General features: G+C 44.2%; 1 pseudogene; it reads left to right on the top strand.

Moving 5' to 3' along the window:
• The first annotated feature begins 21951 nt into the window (after positions 1-21951).
• LOC146196229 (profilin pseudogene) lies at positions 21952-22347 on the top strand (annotated as a pseudogene).
• Positions 22348-22587: the final 240 nt, after the last annotated feature.

Here is a 22587-nt window from a genome sequence, read left to right as displayed (position 1 = left end):
TCTGTAACACCTTGACAAACAACTTCCGAGTTGTACAGATAGAGAGAGAGAGAAAAAATGGAATAGAAAGGCCGGGCGGTTAACAAGGCAATACCCATTAGGTTACCCTATGTGTGGGCTACCCCATACAAAGGGTGAAAAAGGAGGTTGAAAGAAAATTGATAGGGACGCGCGCACTAATGGCATGAGTTAAAGATGAATCCCAGGGATATTTATTTGCACATTCTCAGGTTAAGTATCACGAGTTTCTGGTTACGTGTGCGTGTGAATTCGATACAAGGACGGCGCCAAAGTTATTAAATATATTGTTGTTATGTTCATTGACAAGTCTTATTGAGATTAACGGTTACCTACTGTTCTGTGCCCAAAGTTCGCTTTTTAGATAGTTAGTCTTTTAAAACAGTTAAAAGCTTTATTTTGATGCGTATGTTGCGGAAGATATTTTTAAATGCTGGGAGGAAGTGCGTGCGTAGGCCTGAGCTTTGTTTGAAGCATGAGTAAATTTGCGGAGTTTGAAACTGCATCAATCACGTGAGCTCGATATCTACATAACAATCATACTTAAGTCCAGTTAGGTACCTAGCTATTTATCAGAATATGGTTTTATTTCAGTAATACTCCAGAGGCAGAGCTCGTATCCAATGCTTTTAAAAAAATTGAGAGATATTACGACAGTTTGTATTTGCCTAACCATCGCTGTTAGTAAATCTTAATCTATTTCTATGAGCTGATTTGCGGGCGAAAACTTACCTGAAGTAATGTTATATTTGCCAATTACTTTGGTGTCATCTTGTAGGACCGGTAAGAGTTTAACGATTATATTTTACAGGGATTTGGGGCGAGCGCAGGATCAAGGGTTCGGCCTGTAGGATGTGAGCAGGAAACGATTTTCTGTTTTTGGTACGGGAATGAGTTTCGCGTAATTCCATTCTGTTTCTACGTCTGCCCATGAAAGTGACTTCTCAGATATTGACAATAGGTATGTTGAAAATCATTTCGCGTCTAGCTTGAGAATAAAGTGCTAACAATCCTTCCTGAGCCTCTATCACCAGTTGGCGGATTGTCATAGAATGTAAAGTGTCGGCTTTAAAGTACCCTTAAGACAATAACAGTGAATGGTAGGACAATACAGCGCTGTGTCGTCGTATAGCTTTCACTGCCCATGTCTTAATGCAGCGCCGCTTTTTCTTCCAAAACAATAATTACCAACTAACCCGTTCTACCACCCTTGCAACTGTCGGGATCCCCGTCATCCCGAACATTTGTTGCTACATTTATATTTTATATATTGCAAGATAACATTACACAAAAGGCAATCTGGAACCGAGAACATCAGCAGGTAACCAGGTTAGCGCGAAACGAAGTGCAGTTTTATTTCTTCATCGCCTTCCTCAATCGCCCGTGTCACTCTTCGTCGTCTTCTATATATGACATGTGGCATTACACCCCTTTTTTTGCAGCATCGCCTCAATGCAGCGAACTGGGAGCAGACTGGCTAGCTGCCAGTATGCTAGGTTGAGACGGGAAGACCACTACACAAAGCGGGGCACCCTCTGCCTCAAGATCAGTCGGCGGGGCGGTCGTTGTAGGGCTTCATCCGGACGACGTGCACGTACAGCTTCAGTGAGCTAGTGTCGTCGGCTTGAGGGGTCTTTGGTGGCGGAATTACCTTCATAAGTGACATCAGTTATACGTAGGACGACACGGTAAGGGCCAAAGGGTAATGGCTAGCTACCAACTCGGGTAGCTTCTTTGAGATGGGAATCTAAACCACAGAGTTTCTTGAATCCCTAGTCCAGTGTGCTACTCTTAGACCACGCCGCAATGTTCGTAAAACATCGTTAAAGCGGTGATTTACACCCATTTCGGGTTGCCTTTAAGGCAATATGGTAGCTTACGACTCCATTGGCCGCTTATTTTGCGAGATAAGAAACGCACAAGTTAGGGTAATAGAAGCTATGTGAATAGCAAAGTGCATCTAATCGAAGGAGGGTATCAATCTGCAGCCATCGACAAGAACCCTAAATGTGGAGCGTATGTGTCGGCCAAATATGTTCTTCAACACCTGGATAATTAATATGGAATAATAAGTAATTTTTATAGCTGCAATAAAGGACCTGTCATGTCCAACGCTATGACCATTGACGGGCTACAGTGGGAACAATCAGGAAGAGGCTGCACATAAATAACCTTCCATATAATGTGGTAGAATTGACTGTATCCCAGTGAGTATATATGAGAAAATAGAGATACAAACGAGGTACTGAGCCGACCCTATGCCTTACTTCGCAAAGCACCTGCACAAGTAGCTAAGATAGTTCGTTTCATTCCCACCTGCGGCATCTGGTCGTCTTAACTTTAAAGAAACAATGTTTCGGTTTAAAGCGCACAACACTCTCTGTTTCACACTAATCACAACACCATTCGAAATTAAGAAAAACGTCCTGCTTTCGTCCCTCTTCTACTGTCCCGTTCCTGCCACTGCTAGTAATGAACGTCCCTGTTACAAACGAACGACAGCGCTGAAGAGACTCACTTGAAAGCCTATTTAAAATACTTGGGGTAATCCTTCTTGAACATTTGGCAGAGATCACAACCGCTGCTTTGTTCGCACCATCGATATTTTTCTTATACTGTATCCCAATTGCATGCTAGAATAAGATATACATTTGATGTTCATGGCGGTTGCTTCTTCAAAATTTTTGTACGTGACCACTTTTCCGTCGAACGCACTCGGCACGAAATCACAGTGGTTTTCCGCTGGTGTCAGCGTTACAAAGAAGTGTGTCGTGGAGTCCCGACTCCTAATGCTTTCTACTCATGAAATTATAAGAAGTGAGGAAATCTTTCGCATCCGTTGGTAAAGCAGTCAAGAACCGCAAGTTAATAAACATTCATACTGGTGCTAACGTCCTGTCCTCCAGAGCAGTTTAGCGCTACAAAGCCAACTGGATGCACTGAATCTGAGAAACAAAAATACCACCGATTACAGTTCTCGGTGAAGTGAATATTTCAGCGAGTCTAAATGTTTCTCGTCGGCAGGTGCGGAATGCTACTTTAGGCGACCGATTGAAGTCACGGCGACAGGAAGAACTGGCACAATACAGCTGTCTCGAACACCATTTCCGAGTTTCATTTGGCAGCCGCGCCCATCGCTCGTCGTCATTTTCCCTTCTCCCCCTTTAGAGACTTCAGCGATGGTTGCAGCTGGCAAAATCAAAACTAAACTATAACCTCCAGCGCTGCAAAATGAGGCAGCATACGAAACGGAAGCCTACACCTGCGCTGTAGGCTTCGTCCACCTCACAAAACGGGGCCGTTCATTTCAGTGCTTATCCGCTCGTATACAGAAGTTGGGCACAAACCACTCGTCAGATTTTATTACCCGCTTGCGGCCGCACGTGTCAGAGAGGTGTTTATGTTCGGTGCCCATAACGCGGTAGTTGATCTCTAAATGGGCTATTTCGGCCTGCCCGCGGGCAGCTTCACTTCATGCGTTAGTTTTGTGATGGCAGCGTTCGGTCAGGTGCTAAACAACGAAGAGATGGTGCAAATGTGGGAAACCAAGGGTGGATATTTTTACAAGGACGAGAAGCACCACGGTGTATCGAGCGAAATATTCGTTCATTTCTAACGCGACACATTGCACTTGTTTCGGCTCGTCTACGATCAAATTCGTCTGCTTCGCCTATACAGCGACGCTTTTGCTGCAGCTCTTGGTGTTGCTTTATTTATTCTTTACTTCTGTGAGTTTGTGTAATCGTAACTCGTTTTTTTTTTCATTTAGAGGCACAAATGCTCGAATTGCACTCTGCATGCTTCAGTTTGAATCACAATATATTCCCAGCACGATATAAAGCGTTGAAAGCGGAGGCATTCAGGGCCTTTCTATGGAGCGGTGAAGATTCCAGCACCGCGCATGCGCTCTAACTCTGCCACACATGAATGTCGCTAGCTTTCAAAGCAGAATTCTCGCACCTAGGTTTTTCATACTTCAATCACGATGAAAAGGTGGATGGGTTGAAAATAGGTTAAAAAACGTTTCATAAGAATCGCATCATTGCCTTATGAATTGTCTTTGGACTTAAAAAAAAAAAAGAAACCCGCTATCGTTAAGAAACTTTCGTACTGACATTTAAGAGTACTTAGATGCGATAAAGCGAAAGCATGAACATGACCGTAAACAGGAGCCTATTCAGATTTCAGCGTACAGTACGGGTACGGTCGCCATTGCAGTCATATTTATGCAAGGCCTCACACGCTGGAATCCATTCACAGCACTCGTTCAACGGCGCGTAATACTTGAATGACGTACCGATGCTTTGGGCCGGAATTCAGTAGCTCTCACCATGTTGTCGGCGGAATTGAGCCTTTAAAAACGTGCATTTTTTGTCAAAAATCACACATGCCGGCCCGACATTGTGGCTTCATCCTATACGCCACCGCACGGATCATGCGGATACGAGGCAAGCCCACACGCCAAGCCGATGTGGATGTTTCGCTCTACGAGTGTGTACTGACGCAGGAATTCGAGTAGGAGCATTGAAGTGAGCGCGTAAAGGCTAGCTTTGGTGCTTTTGCCGGACAATGGACTTACACTCTCACCATTGCCATTGCTCCTCTCATACACAAGGACCGCATCTCTCCCTTTCCACGTGCGTCCGCTTTCTTCGTACTGCTGCCTACTGCCGTGAAAGTGGAACACGGCTAAGGGATTATTCAAACAAAAACAATTGCGTATGCATGTTGTGATGTTACGCACTGTTGTATTGAAGGGAACTGATTCAGAGCGGTAATTTTCTTCGTCGAAATGTTACATACAGAGCGTGTAGTGGAGATAAATAATTGCTACCTTATTGCACAAGGTAGTTGGCATCAATGCCGAAATGCTGCGAACTAGTGTCTCCGGCACATTTACTACATCGTATCAATTTGTCACTGCGTAAACATTAGTTATGCTAACCTCCATCATATCGAAATAACATAGATTAAAAAAAATCCACGAGTGTCCGTCAGTCTACTTAGGTGCACTAATTCAAAAGCATTTCTCTTACTGCTGCCGATTACGTTGCTGCGTGCTCGTGGTCGCTCGCTTTTACTCGCGAATTACTCGCTTTTCTCTGTTAAATAAAGGATAATGTACAGCCTGTTAAATAAAGGGTAATGTACTACTCGAGGATGATTTACTACTCGCTGCCGCACGACTTGCTCATTCACAAACCTTTATTGATAAGAATGTCTTGAGGCCTAGATGGGAACTAGGTGGGTTAAGTGAGGACGATACTTCTCCGCTGTGGTCTTTTGTATCAATCTTGCTAGATGGCACAAAGCACTTCATTCCTAGAGTTGCACGAAGGTACCACATAAGAAACCAGGTTGTGCAGCGTAGACATACGTCGTCTTTGCAGGAGTCGAGCAGTCAGGCTGGAAAGCAGTCGAGAAATGATTGCTTTGGCTGTCCTAACCAAAATGTATCACCGTCGCTACAGTTCACAGAGAGCGTGGTACGCCATCACCCCGCCGAATGATGCAATGTAGCCGGAGCGCCTGTCGGGTCGGCTTCATGGTGATGCACAGTTGCTTGGCGTCGAAAGAAATGATTTGCGCCACTCTGGCAAAGCCTATATAGTAACTATGATATAATGTAAAGCCCCTCGATGAGAAAAGGCTTTAGTCTAATGTATGGTGCATCGCTAATCAGTGCCGCTTTCAGGGTGGAGACACTGCTCTCTCTGGCGTTATATTTGGTCCCACTGTAGGCCAATTTATTTCACATAGCCCAAACTAACCAACGTTCCACTCAGCTGCATTGAGCGTAATGCGTTGACGGTTGATTTTGTTGATTAAACTGACTCTGTCGCTGAAAAGTCCGAAACGTTTGTGCTCTACCAAGACTGCGTGATGCCAGATAATATTGCCGGACTGAATCAAAATGCTTACAATAAAGCATGTGATATTTTGTGGCTGATCTTCTGAGAAACTCGGTCCCCTGTTAGCCATCATTCGAGCAACGAAAGAAGCAATTTCTTTCGCGATTCTCTGGCCTCAGTACTCGAAATTACGAACATTTGCGACGCTCAGGATGATGTACTTCCTGCTGCAGCAAAGCCACACCCTTCCGTCCGTTCACAAGGAAAGGCGCCAAGTAGGAGAAAGCGAGTAGTAACGCGATGTCCACGCAGTAGTAACGCAATGTCAGTAAAAATTGTCAAGAATGTTTTAATTCGTGTAGGCATATCCCAGAGCTTCTTCTCTTTTGCGCTGACGGCAGCCGGGATGGGATTTATTGCCTCATCGACGAATCTGACGACCGAAGCATGTGTTTCGTGGTAAGTTAGGAAAGGCGCGGTCTTTCGCTTTGATAGTCTAACTAAATTCGCTTCGATAGTCTAACGCACGTGCCTGCGATGCCCCGAGGGAGAGGCTTGGGGCAGGACGTTCTTCGCGGCTTTTACTGATATACGCTTTTGTTATAGGGTAAATGACTGATAATCGGCTTTCACGTTTGCTTCGATGCTGGTGGTTGTTGCTTAAATTTAAAGTAATCTATTTTTTATGGTACGCAGTGAATGCGTATATTTCATCAAACGACTGCTAAATACGCATGTCCGATAGCTTCCGCGCCACTTGGGAAATCGAGTTGTCTTACGAAATTGGCGGTATGTGTTCACGGAAAGGATAGGTGAATGGCGTTCCAGAACAATTGACACAAATTATTGGTTCTGTAAGGGGGGGGGGGGGGGGGAGGGGTTATTTGATGGTACTCGGACTGGGAAGAACGGCGGCGAACACAGCGACAGCGAACATAGTCAGGTCCAACACGCGCAGTGATAACAATGCCACTAACTGAAACGTTTTCCACGTACTTCTTCCTCTTCACAGTACATAATTTCGGTTTTGGGGAAATGACTTCTTCTCCACCTTTGTATACTGACTGTGTTAATATGGCTGGGATTTCTCGTTTTTTTTTTTCAGCGAATAAATATTTTTGATCAATGTGTGACAGGCTTGTTTCCGCGATTGAATGTAGCAATCCTCTGTCGTTCAAAGGTTATCGCTGCGGTTTTTAACGCGAACTGTCTATGTACCAGAATGAAGCTGAAAATGAAAGATCTTGAAGTTGTGCTTTTAGAAGTAATTTCTGTCTTCTTGGGTTGTATAGGTATCGAACCAGAGGGTGGCCATAGTGTGGTCGGCTTTTTCTCTCAGTCAGCACGGTCGCCAGGACATGTTTCCCGCGGTGCCCATCCACGATTTCATGTCTGTAGCCTACATGCAGCAGATTAATTTACTTGATCGGTTGGAAGCTCTGGATTCGTTTGTTCATTGTCAAAGTTCATTGAACGGTAACTCGCAATAAACTGTTAGACAGGTATGCTTTGTATGCCGAGAATATGCTCAGGTTTCGAGACTAGAACCGAATGTGAAAACTAAATTCCGCATAGTTTTATCGTCCCTATGGTTTCAACCGAAGAGTCCAGCCTTTACAGTTTTAAACCGCATAATATTGATGGAAGTTAATATTTGTTGGTAATAATAAACGTTGGTTTCATCAAATTGCACATTCAATATGTCGCTAGTGTAATTTTCTCTTGGCGTTTTCTTTCTCAATTTTTAGTAAACAAAAATAATTTTAGATAAAATTTGGGCTCGAGTAATACGACTTTTTATTACAAAGAAGCAAGTCGTCATCGCACCGTATTATCAACCTGCCTATATATTAAGTTGTATTTATTAGTTCTCTGAGAAAATTCAAACCAAAGTAACCGCAAAAAACAACTGCGCAATAGTGGTTAATATTGCCGCGAAACCTTCAAAACAGTATTGTTTTTTAACAGCCGCCGGCATACAGGCTTATCACTGTGATTCTGGACCGCGTATCAGTTCCGTAATCTTTGTTTGTTAATGCTCGATGTAAAGAGTCACACCTTTATCAGTTTTATTGTAGCGCAAGATGCACCGAGATCTGTCTCGAAGGTTCCGGCCACTTGGGTGTCTTTCCACAATGTTCCAGCCCGTGCTGGTAGCTGTTTGCGACGTTATCTAGATCTATTATCTAGATTGTTCTGTGCAGCCTTTAAATTGAGCGTTGCCGTGTGTGACGGGCATTCTTTGTTCGACGATCGACGAGCACGTTTGTTTCTATCGCCGCCGCCGAGTTGCTTAGTTCTTTTGCGGGCGCAAGTCAGCCCAAATAAACAGTTTCTTTAGTGCAATCATCGACCCTTCAATTGTGTCGTCGACCTCGTCACCACTACGTGACAATATAATATTACTAATATTACTCAGCTAATATTACTTGCTACTGGCATCCCCACGGAAATCACCTTCCGTAAGGTCTACACTTTTGAACAATGACCGTAGCATTACCCTGTGAATTTCGGAGCTTTATATTTTGTACCATTATGGATACTAACAAAAATAAATCAGCCGTGGCTAGTTTCCAGGACAGCCAGCACACTGCCGAGCACATCAGATCCCGATAGCGTGTTGATTTAATTCCAGTCGTATCGACCCCATTGCGCATAAAGCGCACCTCGAAACCTGAGATGAAATTATACTGTCCCGAGGAAAACAAAATACATGCTGCCATTTTCGTGTTCAGTCGCGTTATTGCAGTTGCAGTACCACAGCATGCAGAGAGCCCATGCCGCAACACTGCTCGCTGCACGAAACTGTCGAGTGGGACCCAACATGCCCCCGCGAGGAGAAAACGTCGTCTCGGGGTGATACAAAGGGTGCCCTCACCCTGAAAGCGAAGGCGAAGGCATCAAGTCACCCACGTCTAATGCAAGTCTAATGACAGCTTCATTTTTCTTGTTTTTTCATGAACTTTGCATGCATAGATTTCGAAACGCTTTCGTTGCCCATCATAGATATACTCTGGGACAGCTTTTTAATTTCTCTTTTTTTATCATCTTTCCTTACTGCCTCTTTTCTCTCCCTCAGTGCCCTCCGGCGTCATTCGCTAGACAAGGAATTACGAACGCGCTCTCAGGCAGTCAACTTAGCGCAGTGTTTAGAGCAGCGGAATGATGATGGTTCGAATCCTGGCGGTAGCATGAAATATTTCATGATTGTGAGTTCGTGCGCACACATTTGACGACAGTCTCTGTCTATGACACTCATGAGCAAAGAGATGCTTTCGCTATAAAATAACAGCAGCTCAGTGGAGAGACCTCTGAGCGCCACGAGCCATCTCTTGTCGTAGGTTGGTTAAAGGCACCTCCTAGTAAGAGCGGTTAGGTTATCGCGATTCAAACTGAGTAGGGAATGAGGTATTAGAAGGGAGACTATAGATTGAGCACTTAAAAAATATTGCTTCCATGATGGAAAGGTCATTCGGTCAAAGACCAGCTTTTAAGATCTCTTTGAACATGCAATCTGATCTCTGAACCATTCTCACCTTTCTATGTACATTTTGCAATGGCTATTTACTTTCCATCACCGTCTTGTAAAATGGTCATCAGTGTAGGGCGATGATTCCCTATAAGTCTCCACTTGCAGGTGCGGTGTTTGCGCAAATTACTGGAGCATCTTTGCTAAGACTTCAGTGAAGTGTATCCTAGTTTTGCAGAAACTAAAATTTAAAATTTTGAACTATAAAAGGTATTTGGCAAGCAAATATCACACGTATATGTTCTATATAAGGCTTATAATAAATATAATTGCCAGCACAAAATTCAGACATAATATACGGCATATATCAAAAACAGGTAGGTAATTTCACAGAAATGAAATCACCGGGAAGTGTTGTGTGACCTGAAATTTAAAGCCTTTTACGATAAAAGGTGCAAGTGCATGGCAAGTGCAAGGGCTACATACAAGTGCACGGTTGATAGCGTAAAGACTGAGTAATTAATCACCAACATCTGAGGGCGTCTTGAAAAAAAAGAGGCTGAGGCTCGGATTGCCCCTTCAAAAATGCGTACGTACCCGAAGAGTTGGTAGGAAATACTTTTTAGTTATTGAACAAGCCCCTTGCCTAAAGTTTGCGAGAAGACTTCTTCTTCTTCTTGTTCTTTTTCTTCGTCATCATCATCAGCCGGACTATATCCACTGCAGGGCGAAGGTCTCTCCTATGTTCCCCCAATTAACCAGGTCCCGTGCTAGCTGCATCCACGTGACTCCTGGAAAATTCTTAACCTTCTGCCGTCCCCTGCTACGCTTTCCTTCGCTTGGAATCTAGTTTGTTACCCTAAGCAACCATCGTTTATCCTCTCTTCACACTACATGTCCTGTCCATGCTTATTTCTTCTTCTTGATTTCCACCATAATGACAGCAACTCAACTAATTTCTGTGAACTCCTTTGCACGCTTCCTATTTTTTAACATTACCCCTACCATTTTTTGTTCCATAGCCCTCTGCGTTGTCCTCAAGTTAGTAGGATTCTTTTCGCTAGCCTAGCCCCATAGGTAAGTATAGGTAAGGTGCGACTGTTGTATGCTTTCCTCTTCAACGATACTGGTAAGGTTTTAGTCATAACCTGCCAAATGCGATCCATCCCAGCCTTATTCTCCTTGTTCTTTCCCTTTTATGTCCGGATCTGCGGTTACTACTAGACCTAAGTAGACATACTCGCCTACTAGTTACAGTGATGTGACCACCTTCCACTTGCCTACATTAACTTCGTGTAATTTACTCAACAGCCGTGTAAAGCGGTGGAGCCTTTTATTATTGGAGTATTGCTTCCACATTAGGTACATAAGAGGGTCACTAAATGTTGGATCGGATTGCATGAGCCGTGCGGAGTTTGGATGTTATAGCGTGCCTGAGTAGGCTCTTCTTCAATGCTGCCAAGTGCATCTTTAATGCTGCTCTTTATCGTGTTGCTTCGTGTGCATTTTCGCGTTTCCCGTCCCAAGTGTGCAATGTCCCCCCCCCCCCCCCCAAAAAAAAAAAAAAAAAAGTGCGCATAAAACCTGCTAGAAGACGGGGGAAGTGTGGCGGTAGGGCGACTGCAGCGGCAGTTGTGGCGGTGAAGACGATGTGGCGTGCGTGCGGTGGCGTTAGCGTGACGGGTGCTTCGGTTCGAACACTGCGGGTGTAGCCATGGTGTTATGTGCAGCGAAGTTACAGCTTCGATCCGTCATGCAATCTCGCTGTTCATCGTCTCAGCGAGCTCCAAGGACGCGACGACTTCTGATCGCCGTCGGCCCGCACGCTCCTTCGAAGGCGTGACCAGTGGGCACCTGGTCAGCTGTGCTTCAGACCAGCGTCTTCGCTCGGTCTCGGCGCCCACTTCGATCCGTCAGTGCCACGAGACACTGTGAACGCGCCTACACACTAGGCCACTGGTCCGAACGCTGTACTCTGGAGTTGTTCCGCGTTGGCCGTTTCTCGCGTCGCCACTGGAATAGTTGTGCTCTAGTCCCTTATCTGCTATAGTCTCTAGGTTGAGGAGAGGTGACGTCCTCGTTAGAAAGGCGTCTAAGTGAGTTCAGTGGTGTCTTTTTTGACGGATGCGGCTAACCACCACATTGTGATAATTCCTATATTTAGAAGTCTTCTACAAATGAATACGAGTACGACCGATTTGCTGCTCTGATTGACGGCGTGGTCTGGCAGCCGAAGAGCACGCAGATATAACGTTATAAAATGAATCGAGGAGTATAAGAGATGTGCCAATGAATCATGTGGTAGCTATTTCCTTTCACATGTGACTATTTGTTTCCACTGTTGCGACCCTCGAATAAACTGTATCCGTTGGCATACCCATTCTAATATAAAGTTTCTGAAATTACGTTATGTGGGACGCGTAGATTTTTTCGTCCCGAACTTGTGCCATGGGAAGTAGTTTCTACGGCACGGAGCCGGCAGATGAGTTTATATACGAAACTCTTAAGTCAACCTCAGAGAACATTTTCATGTAGCACTGGTGTTCATTGTGGCGTACATATTTATTGAAATACCTGAAGAGTACCTTTTTAGTAAATGTGTGCTGTAGTTTCTTTACTTGACACGCTATAGCTATGCCATGGCTTCCCTCATAAAGTATTTCCGATGTTTATATTTTGTCATGTACAAAACAAGCGTCAACTGGAATAAATACATTACTTTGTGGGGGATTGATTTTCCAATAATTATCATTTTGATCCTGTATTTTCGTGGACGCACACTTTAACGATCGATAACAAGGTCGATAACACACAATCAGTAAAAAACGATTACGCTAAGATTTTGGAGATAATACGTTGCTCTTGGCAAGTGTTCATGCGAACGGTACTTTTGTAGACTATATGGGCTAACGATTGTGTATCGGTTTCTCATAAAATCAACTGAATAACAGTCGGGTGCGGCGATAACGCCATAGCCGGCCACCATTGAAGAGATCAGTTTAAACACAGGCTATAGCTTCACAGGATAGTTCCCGATCGCCGATCTAATTAATTGATGGTGCAAAAACATGAGGGTTGCATTAAGTTTCAAATTACACTCGCAGCTTATAAAACACGCACGGCAAATCTCCCTATTCTATCAAAAAAGAAAAACAAAAAAAACAAGTATCTGAAAACCATGTCTTTGTGCATGTCACTTTTTATGCTACGCGCGGGGACTGCGATAGGGCATCAAAAGCTTTGTTTCGCGCTGCTCTATTAAAAGGGCACTCGTTGCTGTTCTTTAGGGTCACAAAATTAGCTTTCAGTGTCTTGCAGATCTGTCCTAGTTGTTTCGTGCTATCGTGTCACAATTTTCTTCGCGTTCGAAGTTTAGGCTATCCCAAGGGACCTAATTTAAATTCTGATCTCCAGCTTTAGAAGAGGAGTTAATTAGGACGAACGAAAGCCTATATTTCCCTCAGGGCTCGTTCATTAGAACTAGACGCTAAGCTTCTTCAATAAAGCTCAACAATACAGTAAAAAAAAAAACCGTATGATATTTGCCGAGCTTTTTTTCTTTCGGTTGTTTCTGTAGAGCATGACATTGTCACTTTAAAAGGTGCTATAATTTGCTTGGAACACTAGGCACTGCCAACATGTTTAAGCAAAGAACGACATTAAATAACAAGATTCTAGATTGGAAAAACTCTAACAATTTACTAACAAGAAAATTAAGCGGACTCGAAAGTTAAGCTTAGAAGTATGACACGATAGGAAGAAGAATAAAGGAATGGTAGCCCCTGTCCCTTTATTCAAATTTATATAGTATTTTATTTAACTTTAAGCGCCTCCGTAGACCGTTACAGGGATCATGAGAATGCTCCTGTCAAGCTGCGCATTGGAGCAAAATAGAAAATGAGTAAAATGGATATTGTCACCTTTAGCTTGTTCAGCATACCCACAAGGTCGTATTCTCACCGTGCATTTCAGAAATAGCATATTTAATCTTGTCCGAAGTCAAAAGTTCCTTCATTAAAAAACGCTGTCTATCGTCGAGTTTTAGAAAAGCTTCAAGCAAGCAACTGTAATTTTATCTGCCCCTTATGCCGCCACAACTCTCAAAGAGATTTTGATAATAGTCAAAGTAATAATCAAGAGTGCCAGCTGCATTGCCGTACACGGTACCGCCATAATAAATTTCTTATATTTCTTTCTCAAGAGCAAACTGCCTTTCATCACTCAGCCCCCGTCGAGATGGCTGTTAGTCTAGAAAGCTATTGAACATAGACCTTTTTAAGGCCCCCTTATATCTCTCAGTTGCCAACTCTTAAAGCACTGGTTTGACGAAATTGGTGTCTTTTGAATAGACACCGGGACAAATCATTTCTAGCTCTTGTAACACAATTAGAGTACGTATTAGCTCACGAAGATGATGTCTCTTCAAAAATGTGATCCTTGCTTGGGCCTCAGTAGGAAATGTTTGTCTGTTGTTTTAATAAGTCCCACATTTGAAAAACGGAGAGGTTGATGCGGGATCGTGTGTCTTTCACGCAAGTAGGTACAGCACGCTGAAAGGTAGAGCACGCTGTCAGAAGACGTTAACTCATTTTCCTCATCTCCCAACGAAGGTGCAGATGCAACGACTGTGCTTTCCTAGTTATTTATTTTTTTTTCATTGTATTCTTTATCAACCACAATTGAGACTAGTACACAAGTAGGTGTGGGTTGACGTACACAGTTTTAATGCAATTAGGCATAAACCCGAGCAAATACAAAATAAGATATCTCACAAATCTTATAAAAAAAAGTCACATTAATACAAGACAATACATCAAAATCAAAATCTATTTTGGCTCCTTTATAGCACTGCTTTCTCTGAATATTGTAGAAATTTTTACAGTGAAGGCTGCTATATGACCATGCAATATAGACAGTTCTATTCGCTTGCGCGCGCTATCTAAACAATACCATCTAGTAATCTCTGAGATATATGGGGCAGACAATGTAAAACCAAATGGCGACTGACCCATTTAGCGAGAGAAATCCTGTCAAGGTTAACACTGGAGAAACAAAGAAAATGAATACTATAGTGAATATCGTCACCAATATCCACAAGGTTGCATTCAGATACTAAATCAGTAAGTAAAGCAGCACAGGATCACAGCGCTTATTTAACACTGCTTGCTCTTCATCCCTGCAAAAAAAATGGAATCACCGAACATTATAATTTTACAATCTGTACGGATATGGTAAACCAATGAGAGAAACAGGTGAACCTCCGTCGTGCTGCGTAACAAGGAAACAAATAAAAATATTTCTACATTGAACCCTGAAATTGCGATATCCTGACATATAAGTTGCCCTTCATCATCTGTGTAATATGACATGACCGAATAACCTGTGTGCTGACCAGGAATAGCATGACTGCTCTGGATTTACCTTTTCAGTGGCTATCGATAAAATTGACCTCTGGCAAAAATGGCTCACGAGCAGTTTCCGTATCCGAATAAGAGGATAGCTTTTTCTTCTGGATAGCTGCTACACTTCAACTCCATTTCCTGAAAGATGCAGTAACTGATACTGCCGTCGACGTTGGCGCTAACCCTTACGTTAAAAGTCACAACTTGAAATGCGGCGACATCTATCATATTTTGTGCCAGGCTTACTGAAAATTATTAGCTGGAATTGGGTGGCCCGCCTCGAATTACCGGCCTGTAGGGCAGACAACGCCCGTCTTTTTTAATATACTCTTCCCGCGGCCACTAAATCGGATGCCTTTTGCCGATCAACACAAACCCGCCGCTCATCGTCGACAGAACGGATCAAAGGTGCGGTGTTGATCATGGTTTGCACATCTTCAGATACAGTCAAGGTCTCGCTTTCGAAGCCGAGCGGATCACGTCGTTGGCAGCCACGCAGACAATCGACGGAGCACAGAACACGCTAGAGGCTAACACATAACCCGGCACACTGCTACACGCCCGTTAGAAGCCGCTGGCTTTATGCGGTGGCTTTACGAGAAGATTATGCAGCAGTTACTCTGCAGCCAGTTCTTGCTTTGCGGCGCTGGACATCGCGCGGCTAGCTACGCCGTGGCGCGGTCCTGTTGGTTTTGGCTCTAGAGAGGCGGAACTTAGGCAGCATTTTGTCCTTCAGTGCTGTTCAGTGGAGAGGACGTTGCTGCTCTGTCTGCTGGAAGCTCCTGACTCAGCTCACATACATGCTCAGAGTCACATCATCCACAAGCTTCCTTTGTCCCTGACGCAACCTGTCAACATAGCTCAGAGTGCAGCTCTCCATCGTATGTCCGAAGCCTAGGCACCGGGTGCACCAAGGCTTGCGGAAATGGCGCTTAACGTAGCCAACCTGGCTGCACCGAAGACATGGTGGGGTCCTTCCTGGGATTGGAACTAACGCGTGTGCTCCAAAACGTTCCAAAGTACAAGGATTGTACTTGTGGAGGCTCCTTCCTTATGCGTGAGCAATATTTCTCTGTGTGCTATTCCTACGTGCTTCATACCAGGACATTGCCACTTCTCGGTCTTTATAGTCTGAACAGTTCCAAAAAGCTCCAAAGCTTCTACGATCCTTCAGTGCTCCATATAGTGCAGAAGCCATAGAAGGTTAACCTTTATGTCCGTGCTTTCCGGATCAAACTCTATGCACTTCATACCTCTGAGAAATAACTCTGCATTACCAACAAGCTTCTACTTAAAGAAACTGTCGTCGAAGGTAACAACCCAAACAGCTGACTTGGTACTGGCCAATGCAAATAATTTCAAAATTTAGGCGAGTGCATCGCGAAAGTGAAGAGCGCTGTACAGGCGATCTTTGAGCTCCGCATGCAGAAAAACGGTGTTCAGAACAACATTACAACATTAAAACAAGTTAGGGAGGAAAGCTTTACAGGAGTTCATAGTAGCATTTCCGTTCGTCGGAAGAGCTCGGCCAACGGCCGATACGCTGTTTCCAGCTTGTAGCATTTTTGAATACCGCCGTTCAAAACAGCCTTCCACAGAGCCACTGCGGAGGGTGCTTGCTCTCGATGTAAGCAAGCTTAATTAGGGTTAAGTCTCCATCATTTATTAGAGCACTGCTTTTTAACCCTGTCTTAGAGAAAGCAATATATAAGATATCTGGAACAACAGTCATAAGACAACCGGAAACAACGAGAACGTGACAATAAGAAAGCCATACGTTGAGAAACACGCACTACATATGCACAACAGGAATGATGACGAGAAGCAAAGACAGCGCCATTTTGTTAAGAAAACGAAAAAGAGTTCAAGGCTGCTGACAGCCTGCAAAACCAGCTAATTAGCATTCCTTTGAAGCGTGTCTTCATTAGCGGTTGTCCCGCAGGGCACGTGTTAGCTTGCTGTTGTCGCGCCATTGCAGAATGACGTTAGTTTAAAGAGCAAAAATTAATCCTCATTTTTCCATGCCTTGCGTTTCTTTTATTACTGAGTGCGTCTGCAAAACCTGGTCGCGTTTTTATTTCTGTTATATCCACCCAGTTGAAACTTCGGATAGTCTTAATTACCGAAGTAGTTAAGATTTTGCTTTAGAAAGGAGGCTACCTTTCCATGCAAAAATGTCTAAGAAATAGCAATGTTTTTCCAGAGCACGGGCATTGGTCGTTTGCTGGAAGAATTACTGGTAGTTTTCGGCCCCTAGATATTTCAGTCTTCAAATTTAATGACTATGAAACAGAATATTTGCTCCAAGAACCGTCGAAAACAAAATGGTGGAAGCACGAGCTAGCACATATGCGTTTAGTTATTCGGGTGAAAACATTTGAAAGTTTAGCGTTTTTCGAGCACTCGATCACTGTCACTTTTAAATTGATTGGTTTCCGATCGGGAAAGGAGTGAGACAAGGCTGCATACTGTCGCCCTGCTTATTTAACCTATATGCAGAGTGCATCATGAGGAAGGCCGGTCTGGACGAGTCTTCAGCTGGAGTGAAGATTGCTGGAAAACGTATTAACAACCGTAGATATGCGGATGATACCACTTTAATGGCAGAAAGTGAAGTGGAACTCAAGAGACTTCTGATCCGCGTACAAGAAGAGAGTGAGAAGTTTGGGCTTAAACTGAACATTAAAAAGACAAAGATCATGGCGTTTTGCCCTATCAAGTCCTGGAGCATCAATGGACAAGAAGTGGAAGCTGTGACAGATTTTCTGTTCTTGGGCTCCAAGATTACCTCGGAAGGAGACTGCAGCCATGAAATTAGGAGACGCCTGCTTCTGGGAAAGAGTGCAATGGTTAGCCTTGACCGCCTAGTAAAGAGCAGAGACATTAGTCTGCCAACCAAGATCCGTATAACTCGTGCTATGGTCTTTCCAGTTGTGATGTATGGATGCGAGAGTTGGACTGTGAAAAAGGCTGACCGCCGAAGAATTGACGCGTTTGAATTGTGGTGCTGGCGAAGACCCTTGAGAGTTCCTTGGACTGCTAGAAGATCAAATCAGTCGATATTGTCGACCATAAACCCTGACTGCTCATTGGAGGGTCAAATTTTAAGTTAAAGCTCAGCTACTTTGGTCATCTGATGAGAAGAGAGGAGTCGCTGGAGAAAGATTTGATGTTGGGAAAGGTTGAGGATCGCCGGAGAAGGGGTAGGCAGCGAACGCGTTGGTTAGATGGCATCCTCGAGGCACTGCAGATGAAGTTATGTGATGTTAGGAAGATAGTGAGAGACCGGAAAGCGTGGCGTGACATGGTCCATAGGGTCACGAAGAGTCGGACACGACTGAACGACTAAATTGAACTGAGAGTAAAAAAAACCATTGAACTGCTGGCCGAGAAATGCGATAACTATAATTCGTATATATTACCCAAACATTAATGGGGAAAATAAATAAGAAACATTGTTTCCAAGACAGGGGAAGAATCAGCGTCAACGTAGGCCTCAGAAAGCATCTTGATTTCAATAACCCTGGGATGTCAGTGTTATTCTCTGCACGATTCCTTAATTGTCTGTTATTTCAAAGTATCAAAACATCTCTGTTAACCCGCATGTTTGTGCGCACACGGTGCTAAACACAGTATTTCTAGAGTATACGAAGGCTAAGCTCGGTTAACATTAGGTACACATTCGGTTCACATTCGGTTAACGTTCGGTAATCCGGACACTTGACCAAAGCCCGAGTACGACGGCAACAAATCTGACAGTGCCGGGGCTGCGCAAACGCTGGAAAGATCATTCAAAAGTGTTAATTCCAGTGGCCACTGGTAGTTGGCAGTAGCCGTTGCAGCTTAGCTGTAATCAACTGAACTTTGTTACCCTCTTAGTTTGTGGTCAGCTCTTATACGTACTCTAGAAATTAGTGTATTATGCCGAGACCGATTTGGTCGCTACTTAAGTGTTACATGATTGACAGGTTTTTGTGATCTGTGCTTGCTAAGTACGCTGTACCTTAGGAATATTCGAGAAAACAAGCTGCATGAAATCAGCAAAAGATTTAAGAGATGCGTGCAAGAGGACGATCTCAGGAAGGGTTTAAGAGAAACTAAATCTAGGCTTTTCAGAACTAGGGACAAGTGGAAATGAAGCCCCCGATAATTCGAGTAAAAGACGAAAAGGCCAATCCACAGAAAGCCATAAATGATTTGAAGAACGCCCGGGATGTCATTCGTGTGACCATTAGACACAGTGACCTTGGGCTTATTGAGAATAGGCAGTACTGCTGGCCCTTATGGTTTGAAGGAAAATGTGTCCGCGAGACACAGATAGAAACTCAATCGGAGGTAACTGAAATACATAGCAACCTTCGGTGTGCCTGTCGAAGACATCGGAATCAAGGAATCCAATTGTATTTCTACATGAAGATAACGCACAAAACGCTGTAATTCAGTTTACATGAGAGGCAAAAGACGTTTGCTTTAGTGAAAGTGCCATAAAAACATGCCGTCAGCCTCGAAGAACTTGGTATTTAGTTAAAGTAGCTTACGTATACAAACAACGGCATTACATCTTGACACAATTACTTGGTAAAAGGCATCCTAACTAGAACTAACGCGGTTGAACACCAAACTGTACAAAAATAGGACGTTGTTTTTTTTAGAGTAAACCTAAAAGAAGAATTTTTTTTTGGTTAAGTACACTTTAATGAACTGGATAGTATTGTTTAAACAGTTTTGCTTTGCCTGCTAAAAGGTGCTCGAAGAAAGTAAGAAACTTGTGTAATGACCAGCCAAATTAGTATCTAAAAGAAGGTTTAGCCGCAGAGGCTTACCGCGACGCCAACTGAACGAATAGAATCGGCCGGGAACGTTTACGAGGCGAGGCTTCTGCGACGAAGCCTTCATCTGCAGTCAATCATCCTGCCACAGTGAAAACGAAAGGTGGACTGAAGGTTGAGGAACGTTGTGTGCTCGTGTGCAGTACACTGGTTCACATCTCAGTAGCGTCTCTGTACACATTTAAGAAATGCAAACAATATGCAGGTGCACGCTTGTGCCCATTCGCACTTGCCCCGAGCAGGTCCCCAGAACAAGCACCAAAGCAAGCTCCACGAAGACGCCCAAGCAGCCGGAAACATCCACCCTGACGCAAAGTATCGCAAACGTGCCGTTCGTATTGTAATGTGCCACTTCTTTTAATAAGGACGATAAGGCTGGCTCTCCCGGAAGGTCATGACAAGTATAAAATGCTTTCCTTCTTGAACCGCTCTAATCGCTGCTACTCTTGGAGGGGCCACGTGATCGATCCTATTTTCTTAGGGTTTTGACATTATCCATTGGGACGGTAGCGACGGAGCCGAGAGGGAAGATTCTGAAAAAGTGAGTTCTTGCCTTCGTTTATGTTTGTTTAGTATTTGATGCTAACAATATGTTAGTTCTACTTGGCTATCTGACATTTTGAGCCGGCTACTCAAAACTGTAGTCCCTTCATTTTTTATCAATTGCTTGCATAAAATAGCTATTCAAGTTGGAGCAGTCACGGCCTAGTATGGCACGGCTTCATACTTAGGATGCAACGCGGCAACGCTTTGGCAGTAACCTAGTGAAAACTGGATGACTAAAGTACTGTAAAGTATTTAGACTTTGCATAGATCTATTCTTCTGGTAAAACTAATTTTTTTTATTGGGAAAGCAATACTACGACAGCCAAACCAAGACCTCGGCTGGCCGCAGCTACGCCGTGAAGAGGTGGCGAAAAAACATTAGTTATGCTTTAGCTCTGGTTAACCCTAGTCAAATTATGAACGCAACGGCGGAAGCTTGTTTTGCCTGCTACATTATTCCTCTATCACGCCCTATGTGTAGGGTACATTATTGGGGACACCTAAACTCATCCTTTAAGGGTTTACGCGAGAGCGTAAGCTACCAGCCCACATATAAAGTCACGCTTTAACAAAGCCGTTTGGACGGGCCTGCGCGTCGTAGGGGTAACGAGAATGCAAACGGTTCTGGCCCGCTGATTCTCATATCACCCTCCCATACGAAAGCAGCGACCCGAGTCGGCAGCTCATGCACGTGGCATAGAGATAACATGAATTCAAATATTTATGGCAGGTTGATTTTTTAATGGGGAGACCGTAGTTACGCTCCTTCACGACGTAGCTACGTCTTTTCACGCCTCTTAACGGCATAGCGGCGGCCACCACAGGTCTCTCTTTTGCTGTCGTAGTGTTGCCTTCGCAACAAAAATCAGCCTGCCATGACATTTAAATTCACGTTATCCCTATGCCACGGGCAGGAGCTGCCAACTCGGGAGGCTCCTTTCATATGGGAGGGTGATGTCAGAATCAGCCAGCAAGAACCGTTTGCATTCTCGTTACCCCTACGACACGCAGGCACGTCCATATGGCTTGGTTGAAGCGCGACTTTATATGTGGGCGGGCAGCTGACGCTCTGATATCATACCCTTAAACTATGAGCTTAAGTGTCCCCAAGAATGTAGCCCCTTACATTGATAGGGCGTGATAGGAGAATAATGTAGGAGGCAAAAGAAGATTCCGCCGTTGCTTTCGCGATTGACCTATGGTTAACCAGAGCTAAACCACAAGTAATCAATTTTGCCTGGATGATGTAAGTATGTCTCCTTGTAATCGCATGATAGGGGAATGATGTAGCAGGCAAAATAAGCTTCCGTCGTTGCTTTCGCAATTCAACTAGCGTTAACAGAGCTAAAGCTAAAAAACAAGTAATCGTTTTTGCCTGGATGATGTAAATATGTCTCCTTTTATTCCTCTATTAGTGTCTCCCTTGCTGTCTTTATCTGTAGTGAATTTCAAAATTGGAAGCGCTTGAAACCCTTCCTGAAGACACAAACCTCTAAAACTTATGTCGGTCAACCTAACATCTGGTCGCCCTAGATACAGCCCACGAAACATGGCCATAAAAAGGCACACACACGATCTATGTGTGTCTGTCTTTCGTTTCCTCTTTATCTATTGCTTTTGACAAGAATGATTCACTTTAAACATTAGCTGACTGCTGTTTACATCGACTTAAGCAGCCATTTTAGCTTACTCCTATTTGCTTACTCCAGTGCCGCCGCCGCTTCAACATCGCCTTTGGCATCGGCGTGAGGCGTTGCAGTTGACACAGGGGACGCGTGTCCTGCTCGTTCTTCAGCTTCCTGGCTCGGTGTCTGCTGAAAGGGGACGGCCCGAAGATGTCCTGGCAAGCGTACGTCGACAACCAGATCTGCGCACAAGTGCAGTGCACGGTTGCTGCTATCGCTTCTCTCTCCAACGGAGCCATCTGGGCCAAGTATGAGAAGGACCCGAACGTGACTGTCCCCCAGCAGGAGCTTCAAACCATTGCTGACACAATGAAAAACAATCCGACAAACTTCAACGAGAACGGCATCTACATCGCCGGAACGAAGTACGTCTGCCTCTCGGCTGACAACGGCCTGGTGCGTGGCCGAAAGGGCACCTCTGCGTTCATTGCCGTGGCGACCAAGACGTGCCTCCTGGTCGCTGCCACCGTGGATGGCTTCCCACCTGGACAGCTCAACACTGTGGTCGAGAAGCTTGGAGACTACCTCAAGTCGAATGAATACTAGTGCCTTCCATTCCTGGTTCCTGGCGCTGCCCCTCCTTTTCATTCCTTTTCTCCAATTCCCCAAGCAAACTCTCATTAGTAGAACCTCGTTAACGTTATCACGCCATAATATTTTCCAGCAGTTCTATGATGTAATCAGATAAGGAATGAGGGTCGCTGCTAACGAAACGTACTATGTGGAGAAACTTAAAGGCCTTTGTCACATAGATTATTCACATCTGAATACGCCCCTGCATTCCCA

This window comes from Amblyomma maculatum, chromosome 3, assembly GCF_055883805.1.
Source record: "Amblyomma maculatum isolate TAMU_Amacu chromosome 3, ASM5588380v1, whole genome shotgun sequence".
Classification (NCBI taxonomy): Eukaryota; Metazoa; Arthropoda; class Arachnida; order Ixodida; family Ixodidae; genus Amblyomma; species Amblyomma maculatum.
Note: the sequence above shows the minus strand (reverse complement) of the source record. Positions and strands in the feature narration are given on the sequence as shown.